Here is a 10,779-nt window from a genome sequence, read left to right on the forward strand (position 1 = left end):
TTACAACTTTCCTAGCTCAGTCAAAAAAATGAGGAGCTCTATGTTTCAGCTACAGGCACATTTGTGACATTTTAAGCTTCATGGGTTTCAGTTGGCGTTGACATCACGCTGTTTTTTCAAGAATATTTTTCCAATAGTAAGTTCTACTCAGTTCAGTGACGATTTTGCCAAGGAAAATAATGCTTAAGGGATTAAAGCCAAGTGTAATGCAGCTGTACAGCAATGAAATAAAGAAGTTAAAACTGAAATAAAAATGCACTCACATTGTTCTCTCTCAAGTGTTTAAAGAATGATGATAAACATACCATCTCAACTGTTGCAGGCCAGAAACATTAAAAAATAAGCCTTTATAGCTAGAAAATGGATTTGAGTCTATGCTAGGATTGTAAACTTGTTTCCCAAGGTTTGTGAGGAAGCCATAGGTAATAGAAATAGAATGGAAATCAAATTCATTTCCTTTTAATGCCACAAGGGTTTAGGCTTGTGAGCTGTATATAAGAGATCGTTTCCTCACCTGAGATCTTAAGCAGCACCTTTGACACAGCACAGGATCTGACTCTGACGTCCTTGCTTCTCACCATGTGCACTTAAATAAGATTTTACAGGACCCAGACCTTCACAGTCAACTCAACTTGCAATTCCAGTGAGGTTGCAATAATCACAAGATTGCAAAATGTCCACAAGGCTTTGAACAAGCAGATAAAAATTGCCTCCATTTGTCACTTTATTACAGTTTATGCAGATATCATATATTTATTCATAGTCTTGCTATAACCTGTATGCTTACATAAAAGCCACATGGTTGATGTCATGTCTGGTTTTGTTTTTTTAAATGGGAGTAACCATTTTGCCTTTGCAGAGGTGTGGAGAGGGTCCCTTGTTTGTCTCTGCCTTAGGAGATTCCCGAGTGCCAAATGCTGAATTTGCAGAGTTGTAACCAACTCCAACACCTCATCAGGGACCCATTCTGGTCTTGTTCCTGCAGCCATTTACTCAGGTGCAAAGCACACAGCCAGCATCCATGGCTAAAAAGCAGCTCTTGTTGCAGCAGCAGCTCCTGAGGGGAAACACAAATCTCTGGCATCCTTTGGAAGCCAGTACTGAGCCCAGTGCTGGCAGCCCTGGTCCCAGAAGTGAAGAAAAATGCAGTGTGTTTTCAGTAGTTTGTGTAAAATTCACAATCACAAGTGCACAAAAGAAACCACCACAAGTTTCTGGTGGTTCTGTTATTTTGACTTACTGGGAAGGGAAAGGAAAAGGATAATGGTGTGACAAAGTACACTTTGAAATCCGTGTATAGCTTCGTGCAGAGATAAACAGTTTCTCTGAGTTAAAAAGATGGGCAGCAAAGTAAAGCTGCTCTTTTAATCACTTCATATTATGTAGTAACAATGCTGTGAGCAATGAACGATACAGGATCTGTGCAGCAAATTTCCACTCCAGAAATACAAGTACTGTACTGAAATTTTCTTCTTTATGAGTTGTGTTTCTGCAAGGGGGAGCACTGCGCTGCGAGCGGATGCGCCATCTGAGTGACCAAGGGCTTTTGAAGGGTAAACACAGAATGATGCTGCTTTTGGCAGAAACTCAAAAATCGAAAGGCACGCTCAGACAACAGAGCCAATCAGTATTGCTGACTTACCTCTTTTTATAGCAGTTTATCCATCCATGGAGGCCATACACGTTTGATTCCAGCCATTCAGTGAAAAACAAAGTGCTTAATGGAGCTCTGCAGTACAGAGCTGAATAATTTCAGTCTGCGAGAGAACAGGAAAGAAGCTAAACCTTAAAAAGTCTTCCTGCTACCTATTGATTATGAGATGGTGATGTTTAGTGTGTTAAATCCAGGGCTTTCTTGTTCTTAAAAAAGTTTTCGTTAAGGAGAGTAGGAAAACCAATAAATCTGGGAGGTGCTGGTTTTCCAAGGCTGTAAAACTCATGTTTTATGTGATTAATGGTGCCACACCAGTAGCTGAGCACATTAGGCATAGAATATAAGAGCATCTGGAGCTTTGTTCTCATGAACAGTAAGGGTCCATTGCCTGTTTTGGCAATGAATATAAATGCAGATAAAGCATAAGCTTCCTTTGTGCTGTACAAGAGAATAAATTGGTCAAGGTGTTTTGTCCTGAATTGTAATATAACTGTATTATAATCCTTGTTACCAAGGCTTAGATGCCTACTGATATTCTGAATTCGTCTGACATTCCTTGCTGACAGCAAAGACTCCAATAATCTGCCCCTTGAAATATATCACCCGTAGCTTAATGGGAAAGACCATTAAACTTTTCTGTTCAGTGTCAGGACTTTTATTTCTTGATAGTGGCTAAGTGAAACTCTAAATAAGCAAAGTTCAGTCAGAATTATTAACCCATGAAATCCTTTTATTTTTCTTCCTGAAAGTTCTAGTGCTGAGCAATAGCTTTATCTTATTTTTTGTTACAGTCAGTATGTTGTTGTTAAGATACTCAGATGTTGTCCACTTAGGGCACAGTACAACCAAATGGAGACACCTACACTACACCAGAGGTCTTACTCTGGTGGGTATGAAAAGCCTTCAAGCATATTTTGTGTTTGATCTCCTAAGGATTTGGTTATGGCTGCCCATCAAAATTCAGTAGCAAGTGAGAGCTTTTAGTTGCCATCAAAAACAATAAATTATGTAACAAAAAGTGTAGTCTCTTAAATGTCATTCTTCTAAATTTAAAGTAATTTTCATGATGATCTTATGACAAGAGAGTGCTAGTATCTGTGCTATTATTGTTTCCTGCCTTTGGCACTGCAAGTCATCTCCAGCTTCTTGGTGTCTTGCCTTTTCTGAGTTTTCCCAGCTTCCATTCTTCCTTTCTGTATGTTCATTCCTTGTCTGGTGTTTTCATTTTCCCTTCTTTGAAATGTATAACCAAGGTAATCGTCTTCTTTCCTCTTCTTAAGCAGTTATGCTTGAATCCCAAAGCAGCTTTCCATAACTTGCCATGCTTTTTACAGCCCTCCTGTTCATGGCAGCCTGTTCCCAAGAGAACAACTCTACCTGCAGCTGAGCTGCCATGACCCGAACAGAAAGTGGTATGTTTAATGGATTTTTTTTTTCAGTTCTTATGGTGTGCTGTGCTATTTGTAGACCAGATGAAACACCAAGAGGCTGTTCTTCAGGAAGAAGTAGTGATTGAAAACACTCGTGAAGAACAAGGTGCCAAACATACCTTGAAGCCCTCACCTTGTGATCTCAAATTGCCTTTATTTCTTCCTCTCCTGTATCTCACTCGATGCATACACTTGCTACTTTTTTAGCTCCATACAAAATGCCAGCCTGGGGGCCATGGTGTGCTAAGGTGGCACAAGGTGCAGTGGAAAGAGTGATGTAGTCCTGCTGCACAAGCAACAGGAACCATTTTCCCTTCTGCCATTTGGTCCCATGTCCCCTCTGTGTCTCACACCTGTGGCATCCAGACCCCTTGCACTGACTGCTCAGTTCCCAAGCTGAAGAGTGCTGCCTAGAAAGGCTGTCCTCAAATAAGGGGACAGTGGAAGAGCCAGGAGAGACAAGGTCTGTCCTCACCTGGCTGTTGCAGGACACCCCCAGATATGGTAAAGAGCAGGTTTGGAATCTGAAGTCCCATGGCTGTCATCTCGTGCAGGCCATGGGATGGGGGTCTGACACCTCGACCCTGCGTATGGGGAAGTGGTATCCATGTGTGCAGCTGGGAGATGGGATAAATCAGTGTGTGGGAGCAGAAGGCACTTGGAGAATTGTAGTGTTCAGTAAATACCTGCAATTCATACCTTATAAAAGGAAGAAGGGGAAAAAAATTGAGCTGAAATCTATAGAACAGCTGTTTATGCAAATGCTTTCAGATGAGATGCGGAGGTGGGTAGATAGTTTTGCTTTTTAAGAAATGAAGCCTTTACAAGACCTTCTAATAAGTGACCTCCTTTTCAACTGTATTAATCTTTTACAGAGCCAGTCTTGCCATTCTGAACTGTAAAAGCTTTGCTACTTAGCACAGAGCATTCAGAAGTAGACTGACAATGATTTGGAGTGGCTAAAGGAGTAGGATAAAAGGGTGCTCAGCTGAATGTGAAAGTTATTTTACTGAAGTTTTGGGGGATGATGGGTTTTTTCTTTATTTTAAATAGATTGGGGAGGGTAACATGAAATTAACATAGTCTCATTTGTTAATGTTGGCCTGCAAATAGCACTGGGAAGCACAGGTTAATTTAATGTGTCTGACTGCATGAAAATGATAGTATTAGGCTTTGGCAGAGGCTTGATTTTCTTTATCCACGTTATGCATATCTTGGAACATGTCAGCTCACACGTATCTGGCGCAAAACTAACTCATCCCATCTGAAAACACTTTCTGCAAGCTTACAGGTTTGAGTCCATCTGCTGAATTTTCTTTTGTGTTGAAGGACTCTGAACAAAGAGCTGCCATAATGCTTTTGATTTCCCATGGTTGTGTTTCTACAAATGAGGCCTTTAAAACCCTCTCCTAAAGACCGAATGAAAAGTTTAGACCAAGTGAAAATAGGAGCTTTACATCCATATACTCTGCAGTATTGAATTCAGGAGGCAGAGAGCAGGCAAGAAGTCATATTGCAAATTGATTTTTTGGGGGGCTGTTATTTCATAATAAAATTGCAGGTTGGTAATTTTTTACCCCCAGGTGCCATACGATGAAACAGCACCAAAGAAGCAAATAAAACCATACAGGCATTCCCCACCGTGTCATGATGAAACATGTCTGGGTGCTTCATCTGGGAAGACCATGAAAAAACAAGTATCCAAATTCTGGCCTTACTGAAGTCAATAGGAATTTTACCACCGATCTTAAATGGGGCAGGCAGGATTTCACCCACTGTCTGACCATAATATTTTGCCCATCTTTGAGGTTTGTTTTTTTTCCCTATTGTAAATATTGTGCCTTAGTCTTCTACCAATTCCTTGCCTACTCTTCTGTCTCCCTGAGCAATCCCAGTGGAAAGTCCCTACAGGCACCACAGGTAGGAGCCCTGGGAGCCATGAAACCTGGCAGAGGTGTCAGAGATCCCTTCTTGCTTTAAGGCAGACCCAAGGCAGCATCACTGAAGCACCCACTCTTTGCCCTGTTATTTGCCTGAGCCATCAGCCTGGCTTGGTTCAGAGAGTAAAGAGCCAGAAGAGCCAGTATTTTCTCTGACCTTACTTAGCTTCCCTGGCTTTCAGGTGTGTCCCATGGTAGCCTGGCATTTTGAGAAATGCATAGATCTTGCCAAAATGGGGTCTAGTAAAATTAGTTACTCAAAGAAGCTGTTTCAGACCCTTGCTACCTGGCTGGTATGGGTGCCAAGGGACATGGCCCTGATCTAAATACAAGAAAGCAGCTGTAAGGTCACACCCTCATGTTCTGATAAAGAAGGAGAAATCACCCTGGGGATAGCTAGGTGTGTGGAAATTCCTCATCTACAGCTTCTTCTGCTCACTGGACCAAGAAATTTGTCACCATACTGCATTTGTTTGCAGTGATCCCTGGTAAGGGTCCTTATGTATATTATTTGTATAATGTTCTGCACTGAACTATCTTAATGAAGAATAATCTTTCTGTAAATGTAGAGCTCTGAGATGAGGCAAAGAACAGGTTGGGTGAAGCACAGCTTAGCAAGGTGCTAGTACTGGTATGAGGAGTAAGTCAGGACCTACCTGCCCAGGACAGGGTCTATCTCCTTACACATAGTTAGCACACATTATAATTTGTTCCCTGAATTTTTACTGACTGCTAATGAACACCTTGTGGAAAACTGAGAACTAATGAGCTATCATGAATATTCATATCAAGCCTCAGGGGTGCTCTTTTCACTCATCTCTAAACACCAATGAAGTGTTTCAGGAGCAGTATGTGACTGGTGCTATTTTGAAATAAACTTGCCCTACCACAAACCACGTGTAACAAACTACAAAGTGATATCAAAAATCTTTATGGGAGGTTATTTATTTAAGACATAATTTCTGAGATGTTCAGGGTGGACTCTGCTCTTTGGAGGTCACTGTTGAAAGGCATGAGCTTCTCCCACGGTTGTCCTACTTCCAGCTCTGCTATGGAAGAGGCAGCAAGGGCAGCACTTAAGGGCCCTATCCTGGAAAATCCCCCACTGCTGGCAGGATACTCCTGTGCTGTCAGGCCTCAGGGATGTGTGTGGTTTAATGTCCAAAGGCAGCTGCACTGTGGAATTTCTAATTGAAAGATAGATATTTCTAATGGGCTTATTGCTATGCAAGTACCACAGAAAGCTGATGCTCAGGGATATGCTGGGTTTTAGGGGGGTTGAGGGTCTACGTAATGCCATGAAATTATGGAATGGGTTGAAAGTGTATGAAAGGGATTTCCTGACCACGTTTCACTGCATGAAAAAAAAAATGACATTTCACATGGTTGAATTCATGGCAGAGCACTCAGAATGGTTGGGGTTGGAAAGGACCTTAATGATCATCAAGATCCAATCCCCAGCCCCCCTGTATGGGCAGGGACACCTTTCACTAGAGCAGCTTGCACAACTCCTCATCCAACATGACCTTAAACACCGCCAGGGAGGGGGCATCAACAACCTCCCTAGGCAACCTATTCCAGTATTTTAAAACTCTCGTGGTGAAGAATTTCTTCCAGATGTCTATCCTAACTCTTTCAGTTAAAAACCATTACTTCTTGTCCTGTCACTACCCTCTCCGGTGAAAAGCCCCTCCACAGCTTTTCTGTAGGCCCCTTCAGGTATTGGAAGGCCACTGTATGGTCTCCCTGGAGCTTTCTTTTCTCCAGGATGAATAACCCAAGCTGTCTCAGCCTTTCTTCGTAACAGAGGTGCTCCAGCCCTTTGGTCATCTTTATGGCCAGTCTCCTGGACCCTCTCCAACACCTCTGTATCTTTCCTGTGCTGGGGGCTCCAGAGCTGGACACAGTACTCCAGGTGGGGTCACAAGAGCAGAGGGGCAGAATCACCTCCCTTGCACTGCTGGCCATACTTTTGATGTAGCCCAGGATGTGGTTTGGCTTTCTGGGATGTGAGTGCACACTGGTGGCTCATGTCAAGCTTCTCATCTAATAGCACCCCCAAGTCCTTTTTCTCAGGGATGCTTTCTATCCATTCTCCCTCCAGCCTGTAGCCCTGGGGTTCTGCCCACCTGGGTGTAGGACCTTGCACTTGGTCGTGCTGAACTCCATGAGGCTGGCATGGGCTCACCTCTCCAGCCTGTCAAAGTCCCTCTGGATGTCCTCCCTTCACTCTAAGGTGTAGGCCACAACACACAGCTTGGTATTGTCAGCAAAATTCCTGACGATACACTCTGTCACACCATCCATGTCTCCAATAAGATGTTAAACTGGGCAAAAATCAGGGGTCCAACTGGCTGGCTGAAGGAGAGATCATGTGTGACTTCAGGAGCAATGAAGTCCTGCAGCTGCCTCAGCCCATTCTGGGATACAGCCTTACATGTCAGGCATGGGAAAGGCTTGGTCTGCAGATGGACTCACTCTATGAAGCCCTACCACCAGCCAGGCCCAGGCAATTAATTATATTTGTAATTCAGCACTTTAAAGGATCTTAATTTAAAGCCTCATATTTATACACAGGAAATCTAATCCATTGGCTTAATGTGTTTGTGAGTGGTAGTGGTTTGTTTTAATTTTTTAACATTAATTTAGAGAAATAGTTCAGTATGACTGAACTTTTTTTTTACTGTGCCAGACAATAGCAGACCATGTACATAACAATGTGGGGTTGTTAGCTGGGTTATGAAGAAGATGAACCTTTAAAAAAAAATTGTTAAAACAAAACATACAGAGGTTGAGTATTTTCCTTAATGCTGAGTATTGCACGTATGCCTTTCCCAGCAGTAAGTTGTTGGCTGTAAAAATGTCACAGACTTGCTGTCTTTAAAACCATTAAACAAGGAAGCAGGAGAAAGAGCATGAATTTCTATCACGACCTTGATGTTAGTGTATCCTGCTCATGTCCTGTCTGGTGCAGAGGGACAGCGAGGGGAGGGACAGCTGCTTTAGCACATGGTCTGCAGGAGAAGAGGAGGAGGAGGAACAGAAATGTGATCTGAAAATAATATTAGCTGTGCTGGATTGACCATGAGGTCTTCCTCAGGAGCAGCCTGCAGGAACAGAGTTAGTCTCTGTGTTTCAGGGAAGAAGCTTTTCAGAGCAGGGATGTGGAACGGTTTCACTGTTCAGTGCTCCCAAAAGATCTCAGTGGCCATGGCCCCCAGTGCCAGCTTATTATTATTTCCCCTCTCACGATACATCCTTACAGACTCATTTGTAATGCTTCTCTCATTCCCATAAGTGGGGAATGCCAAGATAAGAATACTGGAGGTCTTTATACTCTCAGCAGCAAAACAGCAGAGATGAGAGTGATACAAAAGGTCCAGGAGTCCAGGAAAATATTCTCAGTTGGTTTTCTTCAGAACCCATCCTCTCTGGGGGAGGCACTGATGTGCAATAGTGGAGGTGGGAGCTGCCTCCTTTAAACGTTTTGCCAGCCTCTTTGAACAAGATGCTAATCCCAGGCTCCCTCAGAGCTTCTGCTGAAAGCAAATTGCTGCTTTTTTTCAAGTCCTGCCCTGCATGCCACCTCAAACATTTTTTGCTGCCACAAATAAGCAGCATTTCTACTGAGATTTAGTAGGCGTGGGGGGAAATGGCACATTCAGGAGCTCGTTGCCTGAGCTGTGTCCTCACATGTCCCTTTCCACTGCAGGAAAGGGACATTTCTGGAGAGCAATGCTTCTTGCCTCTGTGTTCCCTCTGTGCTTCACCACTGCTATTTCTCTCCCACACCCATATTTTCGCATTAGCTGCTCAAGATCCAGAGATCTTTTCTCCTCAACCTCATCGTTCTGGTGCTGAAAGGTAAAACCAAAAATAAGAGCTGAAGCTACTTACCTGTTTGGCTCATCCTTGAAATTGTTCTGACAACAGCCTGGGTCTCCACGTTATTTATGACCAGCCTTAAGAAACTGTTTTCATGAAGTGTATCGCTAAAATTTAAGTTTTCCTGTTGCTTTTTTTACTTTAACCTGAGCCCATTCATCTTCCTTCCTTGATATTTTCAGTCTTTTGAGTTTCCTCAGGTTGAAGCATTTATTTCTTTAGGCAATGGTTTCTATGTACCTTGAAAGACAGTCTATTACTTGCTAACATTTTGGTACATGTAAATCTACTAAACTATTGGTATGTGTTTAGTTAGTCTGTTGGATAAATATGCATTAATGACCAGGATGAAGGAACAGCAAATGTATGGGAAAATTTAGAAATCATTTTTTGAGAAGCAGTTTGGAGCTGTTCCAGTCTATCTGAGCACTGCAGATATAACACAGCCTGCCTGCATTTGCAATGCACAGTAAAAATTATCAGAAGATTCTGATTGGTAAATAGAATGCATAATGTGTTCCTGACAGAACATTTTCCCATAAGAAATAACTCACATTGAGCCTTGTTTATTTTTCAACAGTGCCTTATGGCACTGACATTGAGAAATTTTTCTGTGGAGCAGGGGAAATAGAGAAAAAAAACCACCTTCAAGTTAGAGGAACCACAAATCAAATAATTCGGTTGAAACACTTTTGAATCATTTCTAGCAAAGCATTTCATTGACAAGTGAGTCGTGAAAGAGCAGTAAATCTTCTTGCAGGGATTTGTGGTTTCTAAGGAACCAAGGGCAGAAGGTCCCTGCCACTGCTTGCAGCCCAGCCCACCACTCCAGGGTTGCTGTTCACAAGCAGAGTTAGCTCCATCTTTTAAATAAGTAGAGCTTTTGTCCAAGTTGCAGCTTTAGAATGGCTGCTGCTTTTCCCTGCTTCCCAGAGACAACTTTCCTTAAAAAACTTTCCATTAGCAACTGCAGCCATTGCATGGCTGTTTCTACTGGTGCTGCTCTGTGTGATGATGGAGGAAGGTGGAACATGTATTTGGGAAAGCATGAAGGTGTTGTATCATGCTATAACAGCCAGTGATGGACAATGAAGCAGCTGGTAGCCTCTGATGCACCAGTTTGCATCTGCCATGAAGGAGGTGGCTCGTGACTAAACTGAGTACCTTCAGAACAGAGCTTGGAGAATTCCCAGTCAGCAGAAATGCATCCATCCCATGGTCAGAAAACATTGTGCACCAAGGCCCTGCTCTGCAGCACCAGAAGTGCTGGCATTTTGCACTCTGTGAGAGCTTTCAGAATTCTTTGGAAACAGACTTTTGAGATCTCAGTCTCTTCTGGAGAGGACTCATTCCTGAGATAGGGCTGCTTTTGTCAGCACAGCTGCCAGCTGTTCTTTCAGGCTAATCTGGAAGCTTGAGCAGGCATTTACAGCAGTTACGACTCTTCCTTTTATTCAGCTCTTTCCAAGAAAAATCTGCAAAACCTAGACCTGTGTTCTCTGTGGTAAAATGTAGGACTAGAGACTGAAAAATAATTAGGGGAGGTATCTATTTGCCCTCTCCTTTGCCTCCTCAGCAGTGCTCACACTACAGAAAAAGGGGTCCAGTGCTGAACACCAAATATTGTAAAAATATGTACATGTTTGTCACATGTAAAGAACTGAAAACTCTAAATAATGAGAGGCTACGGATTTTTCTTTTTACAGATTAGATTTTGGATTGCTGAACTGCTCACTGCATGTTAGCTACCCCTGAGGGATGAGATGGGATCGACTGTTTTCTCAAACAAAGTGCCACCTTGAAACATGAATGTGAGCACTGAAATGCTGCATTTCAGCTTGGCAGATAGCCCTGGTCAGTGTCTGAATAG

The sequence above is a fragment of the Heliangelus exortis genome, chromosome 2 (assembly GCF_036169615.1).
Source record: "Heliangelus exortis chromosome 2, bHelExo1.hap1, whole genome shotgun sequence".
Taxonomy (NCBI): domain Eukaryota; kingdom Metazoa; phylum Chordata; class Aves; order Apodiformes; family Trochilidae; genus Heliangelus; species Heliangelus exortis.